Source organism: Limanda limanda, chromosome 7 (assembly GCF_963576545.1).
Source record: "Limanda limanda chromosome 7, fLimLim1.1, whole genome shotgun sequence".
Taxonomy (NCBI): Eukaryota; Metazoa; Chordata; class Actinopteri; order Pleuronectiformes; family Pleuronectidae; genus Limanda; species Limanda limanda.
The window spans coordinates 18335640-18356760 of NC_083642.1; the positions used below are offsets into that span (position 1 = coordinate 18335640).

General features: G+C 40.4%; 1 long non-coding RNA gene across 1 annotated transcript; it reads left to right on the forward strand.

The window, feature by feature from the left end:
• The first annotated feature begins 9838 nt into the window (after positions 1 to 9838).
• On the forward strand, positions 9839 to 10323 carry LOC133005815 (uncharacterized). Its single transcript, XR_009678392.1, has 3 exons — positions 9839 to 9928; positions 10019 to 10112; positions 10217 to 10323. It is a non-coding gene; the product is annotated as an uncharacterized LOC133005815 (long non-coding RNA).
• The last annotated feature ends 10798 nt before the right edge of the window (positions 10324 to 21121 follow it).

A 21121-nucleotide genomic window follows, 5' to 3' on the forward strand; every position in this document is an offset into this window, starting at 1 on the left:
TTACTTCACACTCGGCCCAGGTCAAAGGTAAATCAGGCGCACCTTGGCACCACCTGACACATTGTACCCCAGCACCTTCACCTTCCCGCCCTTTGGCTGAAATAAGAACTGATTTGAATAATGCAACAGGAGCTTTACAAACCAGACACACCATTGTTTCAATTGCGCACAAATAACGGAAGGCTGTTACGAATAAGGATTTGAAAGAGGAAATTACTTATATAAAAATTATTATACTACTTTAGATTATATAATATAGAGAGGATGTGAAGTAACTAGTATGAATGGAAGTGTGTGGCTGTTGGACTGAGTGACTGGTAGAAAACGTTGGGTCGCGGCCCGTTGTATCTCAAAAGAGGGAGTGCGGTCTCTGCCTGAAATTTAAAAAAAAACGTGGCAGACAGCACGCTTGGCTGTGAATGTTCGTGTGCTTGTGTGCAGGGAGATAACTCCAAGATGTGTGTGGGAGTAGGAGTGTTTGTGTGTGTGGAAACGAGAGAAAATATGTGTCAAGGTCAGCTGGCTGACTGAAGACACAGAAAAAACTGACGGAGCGACAAACTGACTGAAAAACGACTTTTTTCCTAAACTAGAGGTGGTATTTACGCTTGCCATCTGATATATGTTGTATGTATGGGTGGGAGGGGTAAATGTGTTTAGGACTTGCCAAAGAAAGATTAAGGATGTTGACTGAAGGTTTGAGAGATGAAGTAAGACAAGAAAGTTAAAGTTTAGGAGGAAGAAAGATCTTTAGGAGTGAGCTGAATCTGGCCAGTGATATCTTGCTCTGAGATGGATAATAGAATGTAAAGCTTGAGTGGTTAAGAAAGTAGGGAAGAGAAGTGGGAATAGAAAGATTTAGTATGTGCACAGCAGAGGATGAAAAGGGGGAGATAAGAATGTTTGGGAGTCGGGAAAGCCATCTGTGGAAGGCCAGCAGCCTTACAGCTTACAACTGGCGTTAAGATCACAAAGAGGCTTGGTTGTTTGTTTCTATGTTGTTTGTTTGTTTGTTTTTTACTATTGCTTCATTCAGAAGTAAAGAATTCCAGAGGGAATTGTTAAAATTACACTTTTTGGCACAAATTTGTTCTTTCAGATATTTCCAATATATCTATAAGAGGAAAGGAGAAAGGTTTTGGCCTCTAAAGTTCTACATAAAATCCAATCATTTAAATATCTTATTTAGTTTCTACCTGACACAGGTAGTTGGTTGTTGAAATGCTGTTTCATTGACTTTTATTTTCTTAGAGCTGAATAATGTGCTTTCTATATGAGCTGTCTCAATCATATTAGGATGAGAAATTCTAACTTAACTTTAAACTAAATTTTGTGCTGCCTAGAATTAGATATTTCTTTGTTTTCACCTGTAGTTGCTTTAATTCCATATTCAAATCATCCATTAAGAATTCAATAGTCAAGACATGTCAAATCTATTTACAGTTGGAATTTAAACTAGAAGTTTGATTCAACCCCCATGTAACTCTGGAGAGTCCTAAAATAAATATGTTTCACCATTGAAGAAGAATAAATTATAATACAGTTAAAGGTCAGAGGTCAAATACACTTTAACTCATAGCCGGTTTCATCTTAAATGAAATGCAGAAACCATAATACAAGGCCCTCTGGTTACACACTTATTTGAATGTCATATCTATAATTAGATTTAAATTTATTTTGGACCCTTTAACTTTCAAACTCTGGAAAGAAGGTTTTTATTTTGTTGTTTTGTTTCACCAGTTATCTTAACATCTAAGGCTCTTAATTTGAAAGGTGATGTTAAGCTCCAATTATTGTTTTTATTTCATCATGAAGGAAATTGTGGCAGAATAACTTTTAAATTGTTTTGAATTGTTTTAGCTGTCAACTCTGTAACGTTTGATTGAATCTAATCTCTCACACATTTGTATTTTGTATGTGATTCCTGTTTTATCACAGGACAGTTTGACGTCAAAGCTTCGTGGTATGGAGCAGTCAATGAATTTTGGAAAATGGTTTGAACTCAAATACTCAAACACTGTCATATCTGCTGCTCATTGAAATTCAACTTGTTTAACCTTTTATTTTTAATGTCCACTGATTTGGCCGACCACACCTCAAAAGTTTTATGAAATTGTTGAATACCAAAAGAGGGTATGTATGTTTTGATTCAATTATTTTGTTTGTTTCTTTTAATTATAAATTTATAGAATCTACTTTAATCTCAATTACGCATCGCAGTAAATTAATAATTTTTCTGTTTGTCTTCCTTTCAAACTCTGGGAACTGGGCTTCATGAATTCCACAACTCACTCCCATCCGGTGTTAACTCCACCTCCTCCACCACGACCAACAATACGCCCTGCGCCTGGCTTGTGCAGTGCAAGCCCACCACCTGGCCTGTAGGCGAGTATCAATTCCACGAAATGATCTTTACGAGGCTAAGATCCAGATCACTGACTCTTAAAATTAAAAAAAAAAAAAAAAAGCCTCACTGACAATTCTTGATAATTTTGTTCCTGGAAGCAGATCTGAAAGGAGCTGATATCTGAACAGCTCGCTTCTGTACCCTGTATGGTCACACAGAAACGAATGGCCCTGGATCTGCTGCTTGCAGAAGAGGGTTCTGTGTGTGTACTATGATGGGAAGTTCTTGAAAGACATTTTTTCCAAACTGCTCCTGGTGGCTGGGTGACCAGTGCCCTCTCCACCTCTACGCACCATGACATGACATAGCTGTAGACTCTGTTCTGATGAAGGAAAACGTGCCTCATCCCCAGCTGTTCTGTGGATGCTGAACTGGGGATGGGTGCTGTGGATGCTGTGGATGCTGAAGGGGAAACTGATGCTGTGAAGCTGAGGAAGATGGAGATGACGACGCGACGATGATGATGAGGAGGGGGACGGGTTTGCACTGGATGGGATAAAGGTTGAGGGGAACATGAACTCGCCAGTAAGTGGTCACACCCTAAAGGGGGATTAAAAGAGAGTCTGGAGGGATTTCAACTTTTTAACTATAGTCTGTGTCTGATTGAACTCTTAAGCAATAAAGATAGAAACAGTTTTAGCTAGATATTATACTTCATACAAATGATTTCAATAACTGTTGCTGCTTAGTGATAATAATGAATCTTTCACCTGTTCTCACTTCTCGTTCTGTATTAAAGCATAATTTCCTTGGCTACATTAGACATCAAACAGAGTTACAGGAGCTGCCTCTCCTGGGGCAAAGTCAGTCTGACATTGTTTGGGTTCAGTTTGTTCCGAATGTTTACAGTCAGGTTTGGTTTGAGATTTTATGTTTGCTGGCTGTGATTCTTTGAATCACAGCTATGTTTTGACGTTTTTGTTTTGTGTTTTAATGAGTATTAAGTTGGGTTTGTTTTTCTGCCTTGCCCTTTTCTGCCCTTTGCCTTCCCAGTGTTGTCCGCACCTATCAGGTGCGGAAAGGGGGATTAGTTGACATACACCACTGTTCACACACATACACACACTTTAACGTGTAGTCAGATACACATAGCGTAAACACACAAACATAACACATAGTTCTTCTCCTGCTTCTCAACCTCAGAATGTTTCATACTCCTTAAAAAGGGAGTCTGGCATAGCGGACAGATAACAGGTTTTCAAACCTCTGGCTTCATGAATCACTTCATTATATTAGTTCTGAGACTCCCTCACACACACACAGTGGACAGATTAGACTAGAGGTTTTCATGCCTTTCTCACAGTTTTCTATGACCTCACTTCACTTCACACACACATAAAATAAGCGCACACGCGAGGCAATATGCTCATGAACTTTAGTAACCGCAACACGGCTTGCACGTCATCACGCAACGCCAGGAGGAGGACCAAACGACGCCAGGAGGAGGACCAAACGACGCCAGGAGGACGACCCGACGAGATCCGACCAATCCCAATCCAAGAAGAACCTCTGTCATGCCCAGTATCAATATATAAGCTTTCTGCGTACTCTGCCTCACCGCCATTTTTCCTGTACAGGATCAGTGGACCATGCATGATCATTTGCTAGACACCGCAGTTTCCTGACCTGTGACCTCTGAATAAACCTGCTTAATTTTAACTTGAGAACGACGCCTCCTGCCTTTGATTTCCACCCGCAACACGTCCCAAACGGTCGACTCTACGAAAGCATTGACCCTGCAAGGTCCAGGAGGGTTTAAAACACCTGTGTGTGTTGGTAATAATTCCCGTACGGTCCAGTTAGCATCGCCATTACTGCTGGTATCTTGCCTGTGGGCTAGCGGAGCTAAGCTAACAAGACAGTTACAGAGACACCGATACCTGCTTATCACTACTAACACATAGATAAAATATTGAACTTATCTTACCATAGAAACAGGAGCGCAGATGTCTTTAACTTGTCTGTCAGGAGAACAAGCCAAACATCAAACCGTATTATTCATCCGATATGTGAGTGGAAACCTCTCCACAGACTCAGCTCCTGTTCAGTGATGGGGATTCGCCTGTTAGCTCAGATGAAGCCGAGCAGGCAAGAGGATCAGAGCTGCAGTCGTCGCGCTGACTGTGACGTCACGTGAGAATAACTCATAATTTCAAACCCCTATATCGTTGAAACGAGTGAGTTCGAAAAAAATTCACCAGCCTCAGAGTTGTCTGGAAGGAAGAACCTTGTGATTGAGACTAAAACCGTTTTTCGAACCAGGCTGTAAACATGTTTAATTCTGCTCTAAAGTCGGGCTTTTTAACATGGGAGTCTTTGGGAATTGATTCCTTCTTGGAGCCAGCCTCCATGGCCACCCAGTGAACTGCAGCTTTTTACACTTCCGTACTTCCAGGATGTTTCCCCTTGGTTTAAAGACGTGATGTCTCTTTAAGAGGAAGGAAATTAAAGAGGGGAAGTGAAGCAAGAGGCTCCACTTCCTCGTTGCCCTCACACTCAAAACATTGGTGCGCAATGGGCGAGTCTGCATCCAGGGATGGAGATTTTCTGATCTAACACCTCGTCGGGAAGCTCCTCCTCAAACAGCCACTTGCTGCACCGCCATGCTGCAGCTCAACGACTCTATGGAGCCAGAGAGTCCCGGCGCTGCCATCCTCCACCCCGCGGAGACTGAGGATGGGGTGGAGGTCGCCTTCACGCCGCCGGACACTCACCGGAGCCTGGGACACTGAGCCTCCGTTTCTACCTTTCATCGTGCACAACCCCACAGTGCAGGCGAAGGTGAAGGACTACTTCGTGTTCAGGGTGAGTTGCTCCATGGGCTCCCCGAGGCCCACTCATATTTAGATATGTACATGTGAGACACCTAATGCTTCTAGAGGTGCTTGTGGTAAGTGAATTCAAGCAACTCAGCCCGCTTGTAAATCAATCAAGTGTGAATCTATGGACATCACAGGGGCTGGCTCAACATGGAGAGACACAAAAAAAAATCTTTAACGGAAGCACTGTCCATTTTCTTCACAAAAATGTGATGCTAGGACTGCTGCATCATCTCATTTTCCAGTAAAGAGGAGTCTTTTTATAATTCTGCTGAATGAGATCTCATTCATGGGAATCACATAATGTTTTCCAACATGTGGTTATAAAATGTAAAGACTTGAGTTGGTACGTTTTTTTGGTTGACTAGATGTAATAATTTATGTCATGGACTACTGTAATAATGTATAGTATTTTAAAGAATGAAAAACAATGGTGCATTCGTCTGAAGAAAAAAAAAATCAATGAAAAATATGGGTTTAAATGGATGGTCTTGTTTTGTTTGGAACTGAGTTGTATATCTCCCCTGTTATGTTTATCGAAAACAACAACAAAAAAAGATATTGTGCATGATGTGTTTAGCGGTCATAATGATGTCCTTGTGAAGTGTGTATCAAATCAAAAAAATGGAAAGAAAAAAATAAATCCGTAGATGCATTAATTGTACATGTTAGGTTTAGTAGGTCTGACTTCAAGTTCTCGAACGGCCTTACAGACGTCTGGGCAGGCGGCTCTGAAAGACGGAAGTAAAGACTTGTGGGAGAAGACATAATGAAAATTAGATTAGATTAGATTAGATTCAACTTTATTGTCATTGCACAGTACAAGTACATATGCAACGAAATGCAGTTTAGCGTCTAACCAGAAGTGCAAAAAAAGGCAGTAAAGTGCAGAGTATTGTGCATATTAATGCAGAGTATTGTGCATATTAAAGTGAAAATGTAATAAATAGGATCTGTACAGTAGAAATATATATGGAATATAACAGTATTAACAGGAATTGTAAGATAAGGACGATGAATACACTATGAGCAGGCTAAAAATATAAATATATATAAATATGAATACACTATAGGCAGGATAATACAGTATAAAAAAAACAAAGTAACAGTCAGTGCAATGTACAAATGTTCAAATGTTCAGTGGTTGGAGGAGGGGGTGTGGCAGTCCAAGCCAGGGTGGAGGGGGGAAGTATAGTCAGTGGAGAAGGTGTTTGTGTGTGTGGGGGGGCGGCTGCTATGCAGAGTGCGGCTGTGGTGCAGAGTTCAGCAGGGTGACAGCCGCAGGGATGAAGCTGTTCCTGAACCTGCTGGTCCGGGAACGGAGGACCCTGTAACGCCTCCCAGAAGGAAGGAGGGCAAACAGTCTGTGGCGGGGGTGAGAGCTGTCCTTGGTGATGCTGCGGGCCCTCCGCAGACATCTCTTCCTCTGGACAGCTTCGATGGTGGGGAGTGTGGAACCGGTGATGCGTTGAGCAGTTTTCACCACACTCTGCAGAGATTTCCGGTCCGCAACAGTGCAGCTGCCATACCACTCCGAGATGCAGTTGGTGAGGATGCTCTCAATGGTGCAGCGGTAGAAATTCACCAGAATCTGAGGAGACAGATGGCCTTCTTCAGTCTCCTCAGGAAGAAGAGACGCTGGTGTGATTTCTTGATCAGGGTTGAGGTGTTGAGGGTCCAAGAGAGGTCATCAGAGATGTGGACACCCAGGAACGTGAAGCTGGTGACACGCTCAACCTCCGTACCGTTGATATGGATGGGGGTGTGTGTGCCACCTTTCTTCCTGAGGTCCACAATGAGCTCTTTGGTCTTCTTTGTGTTGAGAGCCAGGTTGTTGTCGGTGCACCACTCCACCAGGTGCTGGACCTCTTCTCTGTAGGCAGACTCATCGTTGTTGCTGATGAGGCCAATCACCGTTGTATCGTCTGCAAACTTCACAATGTTGTTAGAACCATGAACAGGTATGCAGTCGTGGGTGAAGAGGGAGTAGAGGAGCACGTGCTCGGGCTAGCAACAATGCTAACTGCGGTGGTAACAGTGCAAAAACCCGCTGTCACGACTTTAATTCCACTGCTATCATGAAACTGTTTCTACAATACCGCCAGGTTAGAAGCAAACACTAGGTAGTAGTTAGTGTCGGGAGTCCCTGCTGACTGTGTGTGGAAGCTGGGGGGAAGCTAGCTAGCTCCGTGTAGCCTCAAGCAGATTCAAGCTGTGGAATCAGCAACACAGTTGGGAAACAAGACCGGGGAACCGCTGCGCTAAGAAACGATTACATCAGCATTTTGACCTGCTGCACAGTAAAATTACAAGAGTAAAATTTCCGGAGTTAAAATTATTTTACTCAAAAATAGTATTTTTTGCTCTGATATGAGGTGAAAGAACGAAAAAAGAGTTGAGAGACACGCAGAGTTAGATCAGAATAACGGAGTCATAATTTTGACTCCTCCCAGAGGGCAACGCAGTTAAGTTTCGTTTTGTCCACCATTACACCTTACACCGATGGTCATTTCACCTGCAACCGGTCTGGAGAAAAGTCTGCTAGGAAAATAACAAAGTAAGTAATACATCAACTGTCTTTTTTACCGCATAAGTTTTGTTTTGTTCTCATCGTACAGGATGCATGTAATGTTTGGTTTGTGTTATTTTCAAATGTGTGGCTTAATTACCATGGCAGTCGCAAGACGTGCTGTGTTGCGTCGCAACTTTTTTAAAAGTGGAAGTTCACGGGTAATTAAATCAGAGAGAGGATGAGTTAAAATCTGTAGTATCCCAAATTCAAGCTCAACGAAGCCGCGCGATTTAAACATATTATATAAATTACGCTAGGCATTGCTATATGCAGCTGCTTTGTTTACCATACTAGTGTATCAATGGTTCGTTAGCATGATTAGCATGATTTAGCACCACATGGCCTTAACTCTGGAAAGAGTAAACAGAAGTTGTGCGCCACACCGATGCAGTGCAATTTACGTTTGTGCTCTTAGGAAACTTGGTAAGTAGACTAGATGGAACATCGTCTTTTGTAGGTTTGTGTCCAGTACACATTGGTTGACTGTTGACACAGGGAGGCGCCGTGCTGGGGCTCGACTCACGGAAGAGTGATGAAAGAAAGATAACCTAAAGATTAAAGTTACCCGGTTGATATGAACTACGCTCGTAAGTAGCCCGAACTTTAAAACACCTGTTCAACCTGCATAAACGTGGACATGTAGAAATGTGCGATAGGCTTAATTAATCAGGGAATTAATGAAGAGCGATAATGAAGGCAAACACATGACGGGCGAACGTGTGAGTGTGTGTGTGTGTGTGTGTATATGTGTGTGTGTGCCATGGCCCTATTATAAGAGATGTGTAAACCATAGATAGTATATACAAACAATCGTGGTTCATATCAACTGTGTGTTTACAGGCGATAGAACGCGTATGTGTGTGGGTGTGTGTGCGCGCGCGTCTACAAGACGGCGGGCGCACGAGGACAATGACGTCACGATTAACCGTGTACACGACACGGTTAGACATTTTTGTAAACGTGCACACCCCTGCGTTCTTCTGACAGCAGTTTCTCAAATCTCTGTTACTGTTGATATGTTTTTCATATTAATTAGTTCAAGACAAGTAATCAAACCAACTAACTAACCACTATTTTTTCCTGTTCCTTTAGGATGGAGGCAACTGTTAGGGTGAAATATAAGGACAGAAAGAAGTACTTCTTCCTAACATCACCTTTTAAATTCGAAGTCTTTTTGGAAAGTGGTAAGAGAAAACATTGCATATGCAGCCTTTATTATAAAATATTGTTACCAATGCATGTTTTTGTGTGTTGCCACTACTTATGTAGGCTATAGTATGGTCAGTGTTAATATGACTTAAATGTCTTTTAAAGTTGCCAAGAAGTTTGATCTACCCACCCTGGATATTAAAGTCTATGTATGCTATGTATGACTTATGTAGGCTATAGTATGGTCAGTGTTAATATGACTTAAATGTCTTTTAAAGTTGCCAAGAAGTTTGATCTACCCACCCTGGATATTAAAGTCTATGATGAAACCAGGACCGAAATCGATGATGAGGCATTCGAATACATTCTAAAACAACAGGATATTGGGGTCTTAGAAATTGGGATCCCAACAGCAAGTGCTGATGGTAAAATAACTTTACTTTTTAACTTCTATATATAAGTCTTTTAAACATCTCCGCAATTACATACCGTGCACATTTAACCTTGTCTGAGTTGTGCAGCTCATGCTGTAAACATTTTGTGTCCCATGAAACATTATTTTGTAGATTCCTTCAGTTCTAGCACGATTGGGGATGGTGAGGCTTCCTTCAGTTCTGGTACACTTGGCGATGGTGAGCCTTCATCAGGATCTGATGACACAGCAATCGTGATCAGAAATCCCTCAGAAAAAAAACATGAAGAGGATCGCCGTCTGGGTCGAGTAAGATCAATAGATTGTTTATGTCTTTTTTGTAACTTTTTTGCAACCATATATATGCTCTTGTTAATCTGTGTACTCTGTGTGTTCTCTGTGTACTGTCAATTGTCAATCACCTCTCCCAAGATGATTGAGGACATCCTCAAGAGTAGCCCTAGAGGTGATAAGATCACACATGAGTATGCTCGCACAAAAACATTGTCAGATGTCAGAAGACGTGACCTAGTGAAGATACTAGTTGCACATCTGACAAATGAGCATGGGTAAGTTTTTTTTCATAAACTCACAAGACTGATATTAAATGAATCTTAGTTGTATTTTGGACAGGATGGTAATTTGATTTGTGTGTATAGCACAAGCCCCCCTAGGAGATTGAAGGAGGAATACGCCAAAGGAATCATCTGCCTTTTTCCTTACTTGGCTGACCCCCGGAGCAAGCTTGGCTATGTAAGTTACTCCTGCTTTTCTGGTGAAATGGTTTCAAATCAGTCACGTATTTATGGGTGAAAATGTATATTTGTATTTACATGTGTTTCCCCTTATTTTCAAAGGAACATTTTTATAATGCTGAAGATGGAAGTGGGTATTTGGCTTGGAGAATCAAAACTCTGCAGAAAGAGGTGTCCGAGGGGCGAATGAAACGGCCACGACAACTTCAAACAGGTCAGTGATTAATTTGGAACTTGACCACTCGTTAATCTGGTCTAGGTTTTCTTTTGAGTATTAAACTGGCATGTTGTCCCAAACCTTTAGGTGGGCCAACGTCACACAGGGATCCATTGAAAGAAGACATCCAGTGGGACGAACAGCAGTGTCAAGAAGCAATTCCCCTGATGAAGCATTCTACAGATGAAGTTGTAGTGAAGGAGAAAATGAGGCTAACCCTGGCCTATCGTCAGAAGTTGCTGCACGATCCTGAGAACTCAGCCGACATCCTATCTGTTTTTCCTCGTTTCTTGGACATTCCAGGTTTGGTGAGTAATACTGTTTTTAAAAAAACAAGAACTACAAAGTAACGTTTTGTGTAATTTGTTATTGTTTGTTTTGTCAGACAGAATGTAAATTTATTTTTCTTTACTTTTACATGTTTTGCTATCTGCCGAACCTGATCAGACTTCAGAAATGATCTCTGTAGCTACTTTGATCATCTACTGTGGGACTTACACTAAATGTCTTTGCCATGTCTTGTAGATTGATCAAGATTTCAGGAGTCTTTTTGGTGACGCAACCTCTGTTGGAGAAGTGGACCACCAACTTTCAAGCAAAGGTTGTTACTCAGTGTCGTGGACTTACACTGACTGGAGATGTACAAGACCTCATCCAAAATGCTGAAGCCACTGAAGTAGATGATGGTAATGTTTTCTCCTTCGACTATTCTAGATGGAATGGGGATAACCATTTTATTGTGCATTAAGGCACATTTTGCCACTCACAAAGTTACTGGAGTTATATGTACATATCAACCTGTTGCCTTGAGAAACGGAAGTGGCTCCTGTCATTCACATGTGAAATCATTGGGAATACAGTAATTGAACTGCACAAAGTTGTTTTTATAGTTTCCTACTCAAAACTCATGTCATCGATCCTTTTGCAGGCTTTATTGGTTATGGATAATCCGTCTGCAGCTCTGTCTTTAAATCTGAATCAATATGAAATGCTTAACTGTTCTGTTTTTGTTATATTTTCCCCAGGCTGGGACAGTGACATGTCATCAATGCTGTTGCTGGTTCACCTTCTGCCACCTTCAAGCCAAGGCCGAAAAAGACCAGGGAAAATCTCAGCCAGACAAGCATGTGATAGTCTTATAAAATTCATCAAGGTGAGCTTTGTGTGGAACACAAAGGGCTGGAAAATACTTCCTCTTTTATTATGCTAATAGTGCTGGGCCATTGGGTAACGCTTAAATAACTAACAAAAGGTGGCCACACACGTTGCATAACACTGACCTTATTTGCATTTACGTGTTTCGACGTTGTCTTCAGAGTGTTTTACAGCGTATGCGCTAATAAGTGTTATGCTTAGTGTGCCCTCTTCTTTTTACTCTTATTGTAACTTTGTAAGAATCCAAAACATAATAAATGACCATGCCTCCTTATTCAACCACAGATTGGGACCAGCATCCAAGGACACCTAGACAACATCTCTGGGAGTCTCCAGCCATACCTACTTGCTGTTGGTGCCAAGAAGAGCATGATCGAGTCTTACTACATCGTGATCAACAAACATGCTCTACCCTGTAAGACCTCAACTGCACTGGCTTGTATTGATGAACTTTTCAAAGCACATTTCGTCTTTGGCACAAGATACTGTCAGGAATTGACCAATGTGTACACCTTTCTGCAAACCACTGTCTATGACATAGATGTGGAAAACACCAAGGTAAATCCTAGAGTTGCAGAGTTGAGGGCCAGGATGCTGAAGTAAACTCCTATGATCTGCTTCATTTGTGCAAGATGTCATGCCAATGTCAATGCCTTGATTAAGCACTTTAAGTTGATTCATGGTCTTTGTCCCGGAAAAACTCTCAGGTTAAAATGTGCTCAAAGGGGTTGTGCACATGTATATAATAGTTTTTCTGGAATACGAAAGCATCTCACTAGGTGTTCTTTGCGTGACAGTTCAAGTGTTAATGAAAGTTCATCTTCAGCCAGTGCCGTTTCCGTTGGGGATGTAGACCTTTTACCACATGAAAATGTAGCTTGTGAATGTTGTCAACTCTGTTGGTGAGGTTATTGATGACATACAAAACGAGTGTCAGTGAAAAACGGTTTATCTTTACAGGAACCAATGAAAAGTGTTGTGGAATCTCAAATTGATCAGTCATTCCAAAAAATTGAAAATCCATTCTTGGCATTTAACTCTGAAAGCAAGAGAATGCAGTACTTTTCTGAGCAATGGGGGAAAATTGATCCAGTCGAATATGTCCTTGGGACAAGGTTTGCTACCAGACGTAATACGACAACTGGGTCATTTTCTCAAGTTGTTGTCCGAGATAAGTTTACATATATTCCCATTCTTGAGACGTTGCGGTTCATTTGTAAGCATCCTAATATCAATGACTTTTTAAGTAGAGATTGGGAAAAGAAAGAAACGTTTCTCTATGATATACAGGATGGAGAATTCTTTAAAAGTCATCCCCTTTTCTTGAAGCAAAAGCATGCGTTTCAGATCCAGCTCTTTTTTGATGAGTTTGAGTGTTCAAACCCCCTTGGGTCCAAGCGTGGAATACACAAGTTAGGAGCCATCTATTTTACGTTGAGAAATATTTCTCCAAAATATAACTCAAATTTACTTGGCATCCATTTGGTTTCGTTATTTCACGCACAAGACATCAAAACTTATGGATTTGATAAGATCCTTGAGCCACTGGTCAAGGATATATCTCGTCTTGAAACTGAAGGAGTTCAGATTCCCCATTTTGATCATGCTGTTTACGGAACCATCATTCAAGTTACAGGAGACAACCTTGGTATCCATTCTTTATTTGGTTTTGTAGAATCGTTCAGTGCTCGTTATTGTTGTCGTTTTTGCCTACTGGAGAAGGAAGATTTTCAAACGGAGTTCAGTGAAGATAGCAGTAAGATCTCACTTCGAACCAAAGAACTTCACGCAGAACATTGTGAAGTTATCAAGAGTAACCCTCATCTTCCTTATGTTATGGGCGTGAAAAAGTCGTGCCTTTTAAATTCCTTGCAATATTTTCATACGGCGACAAATTTTTCAGTTGATATCATGCACGACATATTTGAAGGGGTTGCCCAATTTGAGATGAAGCTCCTTCTGCAACACTTGGGTAACAATTACACAACACCGGCAGAAATACACAGACGAATTCAGAGTTTCAATTATGGTCGCTTGGAACAGTGCAACAAACCTCCAGGTGTTAATTTAGTTGAGGGTTCTAATGACTTAAGCCTTAATGCGACACAAAGCTGGTCTTTGCTGCGCTACCTCCCGATCATATTCGGGGATCTAGTTTGTTCAAGTGACCAAAACTGGTATCTATTCATTTTACTGCTTCAAATAGTCAGCATAGTTTTGTCTCCAGCCATATCGAGTGGCATAACTATATATTTGAAGCATCTGATTTCTGAACACCACAGTCTATTCAAGTATTTATATCCCCACAAGAAATTACTGCCCAAACATCATTTCTTAATCCACTACCCAACGTCGATGCAGAAACTTGGCCCTTTGATACATAGCTGGTGCATGCGCTACGAAGGAAAACACAATTACTTCAAAAGACAAATAAAAAGTTTTAAAAACATTACAAAAACATTGGCCAAAAAACACCAATGTCATGTGGCATATTTGTGGCAAACATTTAATCCAAATGAATTGAAATTAGGCCCTGGCAAAATGGTCCCCTTGAATAGACTAGAATCCTACACAGAGATCGCTGTTAAGCTCAATGTTCCCGTTTGGACAAAGATCTACAATGTAAAATGGATAAAGAGTTTTGGGAATTTGTATCGGCCTGGGCTGGCTGTTTGCATAAGAGTGGAGAATGAGATGCCTGTGTTTCATGTAATCCAGAATATTGTTGTAAGAGATGAGTGTGTTCTTTTTGTAACGACTGCTATGAAAACTCTTTATTTTGAGGAACATGTCCATGCTTTCAAGGTTATGCACACCGCAGAAGCACCCATTGTTTTGGAATTTAAAGACCTTTTGCACCACAAGTCTTTTGATATTCTAATGTCATGTGGTCTTGATTCAGATTTGTTTATAATCCCTTATTTTTTCATGTAATGCTTTTTGTTTAGAATGATGTCAACTAGGGCTGCAACTAACGATTATCTTGATAATCGATTATTCTGTCGATTATTTTCTCGATTCATCGATTACTAATCGATTAGTGTTTTGGTCCGTAAAATGTCAGAAAATGTTGATACATTTTCCAAAGCCCATGTTGACGTCCTCAAATGTATTGTTATGTCCAAAAGACACAGATATTTCAGTTGACTGTCATAATAGGATTAAAGAGACCAGAAAATATTCACATTTGAGAAGCTGAAATCAGAGAATTTGGACATTTGTTATTAAAAAATTACTCGAAACGATTAATCGATTATCAAAATAGTTGGCGATTATTTTAATAAGCGATTAATAATCGATTTGTCGATTAATCGTTGCAGCTCTAATGTCAACAGTGTGCATGTGCACAAATGGAATGAGAATTTTCGATTGAGAGCAAATATTTGGTGCCAAATAAAAGGACATGTGGAATAATTGATCTTTTGTCATTTTTAACGATTGTACGAGCTTAATATTGAATTGTGCAATTTCTAAAATGGACTCCTTACAGAGAAACAATTACTCAAAATTAGGGAATGTTAACTCTTTTTAAGGGAGTACATTTTTGTGGAGCAAATTTGTAGTTCCTCTAGTAGGAGTAAAAATAGAGTGAGAGTCAATTGAAATTGTCTCTATATAGAGTGAATTATACTATTAAAGAGTAGAATTTTCACTCTAAATTGAAGAGAAATTACTCCGATTAAACAACTCTATCGAAAGAGTTAACTTAACTCTTTTTAGAGAGGGACCAAATGTTATCCAAAATAGAGTAAAAATTTCTTCAATTTGAGTAAATTTTACTCTTGTAATTTTACTGTGTGGGTGTCACTTTATTTAGTTCTGTTAGTTGCCATGGTTCAGTGTGTGGGAGGCAAGCCGACAGAGGAGAATAAACACACGTGGACTTCTTCTTCCCAGAAATGGGGTAGACTTCTCTGAGCTCGTCTTCCGTTGCGCCACCTATGGGTTTGGCGGTGAATTGTTTTCAAAAGTACAGTGGTCGGAGAAGTAAAAATCAAAAAGACTCTCTGGCATCCGTGCGTCCCTCTCCGCGAAACGGATACGTAGAAGCATACTGGAGCCTTTAGAAACTCCGCTGTGCAGTGAGGTGGGAGACACTAGCGCCACTAGGTGGGCGGGGCTTAATTCGCCTGTATAGGTGTTGATTTTGACCTGCGCGTCGTCTTGCAGGCAGGTGTTTGCTTTACACAGTGTGTAGTTCAGCTCCAACACACATAGACTCTGTAATTAAGTTGTGTATTGTTATTGTGCCTTATAAGCTAATGTTCAAAATAGGTCTTTATTGTAAATGTTTATATCTTTCATGAGTGACAATGTTTATTAAGAGGTTTAAAGTAAAGAAACACCATAATAAGTGAATGTATGGTTTATGCACTTTAAAATGCTGTTACACTCAGAGAAATGTTTGTATTTGAAATTGTATTTAATTTGAATAAGATGCAGTCTGGATGAGGAACTGAATGGTCCGTGTCTTCATTGCTGCTGCATTCAACCTGTTTTCCACAGGTATACTTTGCTACAGTGGTACCACTCTTGGGACCCGTAACAGTAACATACAGCTGAAGAAACAGGACTTTTTCCCTCACATGGTGAAAAGCAGATAACCACTGAAGCTGCTATGGTTATGTTCATTGTCAAATACCCTTGAGTTAATATCCAGACGCAAAAACAAAACATCTCCGACCTCTAACAGCAGCGTGGCGCCATTAGCAGACTTCCCAACATGGGATGGCTGATGCTCATATGCCATACAAATATTGTGTCCATTTCTGACCAACCAAGCAGCTGAAGAATATGAAGGATGTCCACGTGAATGTATGTAGAGCTCAAAGTATTAGGCTCCTTTCACCGGTGCAATGAAAAAACCTGTGGACACAAGTTTTTATTAGCATTAGTAAGAAGATAATTGTTTGTTGCAACAGGTCAAAGTCAACATTAACAAGTATGAAAATAAATATGAAAGTTTGTGAATTTGAGTACCTGTGTTCGGGTTGTAGGCATTTCCAATATTTGTAATGACTTGTCTGAAGACCAGATTAGTGTGTGTATTAAATGGTCCGATGGTTGTTTCACCTGAAGACAGAGCGGCGGTGAAGGCCACGCGTTTGACTGAAAAACAGACAAGTGATAATTTTAGAGTGCAGCTGATGTTATACAGAAGAAATGTGTTGGCTATTAGAACAGGTTTCTAAACTCACTAACATTCCGTGTCTCTCCTCAGAGCCTCCACCTGGTGTTCGGTCACGTTTGTCCTTGCTTTAATGGCCGTCAGTTCTCTTGCCTGTTCTGAAATGTAATTCATCAAAAAACAGGCAATGAGAAATAAATAATAACAAAGTATTTCACATAGTATGTAATCCTAACTTTCCTTTCCCCAAAAGTTTTCTTTGGCAACTATAAACTAAAAATATGTTGATTCAAAATATTTGAACTTTCCAACTGAGAAACTGAATAACATGCTTTATTAAAATGATATATATACATGTACCTTTGACCTGTTGGTTCAATTTCTCCAGCTCCCTCAGCTTTGCTGCTAGTGCTAAAAAAAAATGTTTTTAAATGATGAGAGTCCTGTCCTCCAAGTGATGTAAAATATCTTCTTTCACAAGTTAGTGTAAAATCTCCTGTATCAACACCATCACTCCTCTCATTGCCTCCTGACCCACTGACCGTCGTTCTCTCTCTGTAGGTGCCTCAGCTCCACCCTCTGCTCAGCCAACAAGCCGCTCATCTCTCTCAGCACGGCATGGATGTCCTGTGGGCAGGTGGGTTGGAGCAGAGAGACGTTTGCATGTTGCCTCGTCTGGTTATCTCCAAGAGGAGTAATTTCATCATCAGACTCTGGTTGAGGCTGAGCTGTGGAGTGAGAGCAGATCAGTAGCAACAGTGGAAAAAACATTGTCACCTCCATCCTCAGACTGGCAGAGTGTGCAGTTCAGCTTTGTAGCATCTGTACTAACCCCATCCATAAGTAATGTCTTATCCTGATCAATCATTGCCAGGAGTTGTATATCAGAAACACGTGAAGGAGAAAGCTAAGAGTATACTTCTTACTTAAGAACACAGCACATAAATGGTAATAGTTTACCTGTGTGCAGGATGTAGAGGCCAAATCCTTTGAATACAAAGTTTATTGAAATTCTAACAGGGCATATTTTCAATGTTGTGAGGGCCTAAGATATCTCAGTGTGTAACTTTAGGGTTTGTAAATACATTTTTACTACAATGCAGATTATCAAAAGTTCATATATGATGCCTCCACAGACAGGCTTGAGTCATTACTTGTTATTCTCTTAAGACTGTAGATACTGACAGACTGAACTTCCCTCTCCACCGGATTAAACATTAATGTCATAAGGTCATATCTAAATCCAAGGGTCGTGTATTGGCTGAGATAAACCAACCCTTAGGAGAAAACAATGCTCTGAGTGTAATAAAGATAATTTTTTTCTCTCCACTTCCTCATTAAATTGAACAGTGGGGTAAAGTCTGGTTTTTGAAAGGCAACAAAACAGTGCTAGAAACAAATTTAGTGGAGGCTAGATTTAGAAATTATACGAGTTCTCATAACTGCTGCAGTTTAATTTACTCGTAACTGCTGCTGCCCAAGGACACTTCGGCGAGCAGTTGCGGAAGACTGTGGATTGAACCGCTAAGGTTCTGGTCCAAGGACAACCACTCTACCCCTCAGCCACTCCTATTGGCTTGTTACCTCAAACATAACCACTGAAGCCAATCAATGTGGTCTCATGAAACGAGAAAAGTTATGTCCAAATTTTTCTACGAAATGAATAGCGCTCCATTTACGTAGAGAATCCTACGAAATTCTCCAAACGACAAGTGCGCCTGCGCAGACCTCTGCCGCGCTCTGATCAAGCAAGATGGCGGAGATTGCTCTATTCTTGTTGGAAAACGCTATATTTTAGCAATGTTTCTTAAAAAAAAAGTATTTTGATGATATTTACGGCGAGATATGTGTGTTTCAGTTTCAATATTTTCATTCATGGTTAAAAAAACATACTGCTAATATGTTTTCTAAACCCTATTTTCACAACCCTAATCTCAACCCGGAAGAACAATACAGAGAACTACAAATTGAATGGCGTTCCCGTACGTGTGTGTGTTGTTCCCATCTTTTGTAGTTCTAATGTGTTTTCACTATTATGTGAGATTGCGACCGGGAATGCATGCTTCTTTATGTTTTTTTTGTGTGAGAAAAATACCTGTTTAGTCAAATTTAGTTTTTGTTACTAATAAAACGGTAAAATCTAGTTTTTTCAAGGTTTTGGCCCTACTCAGTGGCGCCCCCCATAGGTTTGCATTGGGCTATGGTACTGGAGTTCAAGACCTTTCCAAAACAGTTCATACCATGTCTGTTACATATTTAGTTTCCATCCTGTAAGCCATCAAAACTGACTCAGGTGCAAGGTTCAAAGGTCATCCCTGAGGAGCAGGAGCCATCCACAATTTTCCCACTGACATGTTACTGCCGAGGTCAAGACCTTTACGACAATGTCTTTGCTTTTGTCCAACGACGAAGTTTAGATTTCATCTTGCTCCAAGCACAGGCCTTCTCTGACCTTTTGAGGTCCAAGCTGGATCAAATCTTTCAAATATGTTTTAAGTGGTATTTAATAGCCAGATATGGTCAAAATACGTGGTGGTCAAAATACGTATGTTTGTTTTATGCACAACCATATGTTTCACTTTGGACCAAGTTAGAGACACCTTTGTTCATTAACAACCCAATTTCTCACACCCCAGCCTCAGACTGTTTGCCCTCCTTCCCTCTAGGAGGCGCTACAGGGTCCTCCGTTCCTGGACTAGTACATTCAGGAGCAGCTTATTCCTGCTGCTGTCACTCTGCTGAATCACCGTGGTGCAGAGTTCATATGTATTTTTCATATTAGGGTTAGATGAATCTCCACCATGTTTTTTGTTTTCACGAAGAAAGAGAAGCGCATAGGTCTCGTGTCCCCAGCCTCCTGACTCACGATTATGTATAATTCATACGAATTCTAATGCATTACTTTTAGTAGCAAATTTTGATGAGACCAGCCTGAGCCAGTGAAGACTGACACCACCGATGATTTCATTCAACTTACGTGTATTGTCTGTACCAACACCTAAAATAGCATTTTACTGTGTGCCACAGAGAACCTTGGAGTCCACCTTTAATAACATGTTAACTTTATCAAATAGACATAAATGTCACGATGTAGAGACGTCCCAAACGGTTGACTCTACGACAGCATTGACCCTGCAAAAGTCTAAGAGGGTTTAAAACATGGCCTGGGTTCAACTCAAAAATCTAAATTGTTCTCTTATTATAAATTTGGACATAAATATGATATTAAAACCAGCATCAATCTCCTTCTGCAAAGAACAGTCATATATCTTGGTTTACAGCTCAAATCTCTTTAATAATCACGGCCTTGTTCTGTTCAAAATATTGTAAACTCTTAAAAGGTTCAGTGTAACACTTCACTAGAGTCGAAGGCATAAAAAGAGACATTGTACAGGCATGCTAAAACCCAGGTATGTGACTGGCTTCTGGATGTCCAATTAAAAGGGAGGTACAGGAAAGATGAGATAGAATCCTGTAACTCCAGAAAGGATAGAAGAGGGATACAATCTTTTTCCAGGTGCTTGATAAAAGAAATGTACTCGAGATCTTGAAGCAGCAGCTAAATTGATCTTGTCCCCTCTTGTCTTTCCTCTCATTTAACCTTCCAACATCTCCTCTGTTGCCTGCTTTAATTTTTCTGTGACATTAAAAAGTCTAATGAAAAGTCATCACTATGTTTTGCATCAAGAGGTGATTACAACTTGAGATCAGGGAACATGGCAACATTGCTAGAGAAAATCCTAATATTCTATATAAAGGTGACAGCTAAAGCTACAGAAAACCCAGGTTGTAGTAAGAGTGGGACTCTGTCGCCTTAATTTAAATAAGCTTCACCAAATGAGCGACACTCATCAATATCAGTTCTGTATATCAGCAACATTTTCACATCAAAACCCAAGAATTATTCCCTGGGAAATCCGAAAAAATTCTCTTTCACGATGTCAAAGAAAGAAGGAAAAAACTGTCCTGGAACTGTGAATTCTTTTGAATCTGTTTCAAAATGTGGCAGAGTGAGGGGTCTCACAAGACTCTGTCATAGAGAAAGCACTGCGAAGCTCCTGTTGATGGGAAGGACATGATGAATGCTTCTCAACAGCATTGAAACTCTGACCTCTTACCCGATCCTCCCCAAGTCCACGAGGCTCACTCCGGCAGAGACGCTGCTCGAGGCTCTCGTAAAGACACATCCATCTAACACACATCTAAACCAACAAATACATGAAAACAAGCCACAATTACCTTTTTAAAACAAGAGAGTTGCCATGACAGACAACATGGCATTTCTTACACCCAAACAGCTGTGAAGGGTTTATTTGATTTTCCACCAATAATTGATAACATTTTTGTTTATGTTAAAGAAATGTACCCAGATATCACTGCAATATATTTATGCTTTTATTCAAATATATTGGATATATTTTGAAATACAAGATTCAGTGATAATCATTTTTTGATTTAGATCGTGATAATACAGTAACGTACAGCTAAAGAAACAGGACTGTCCCCC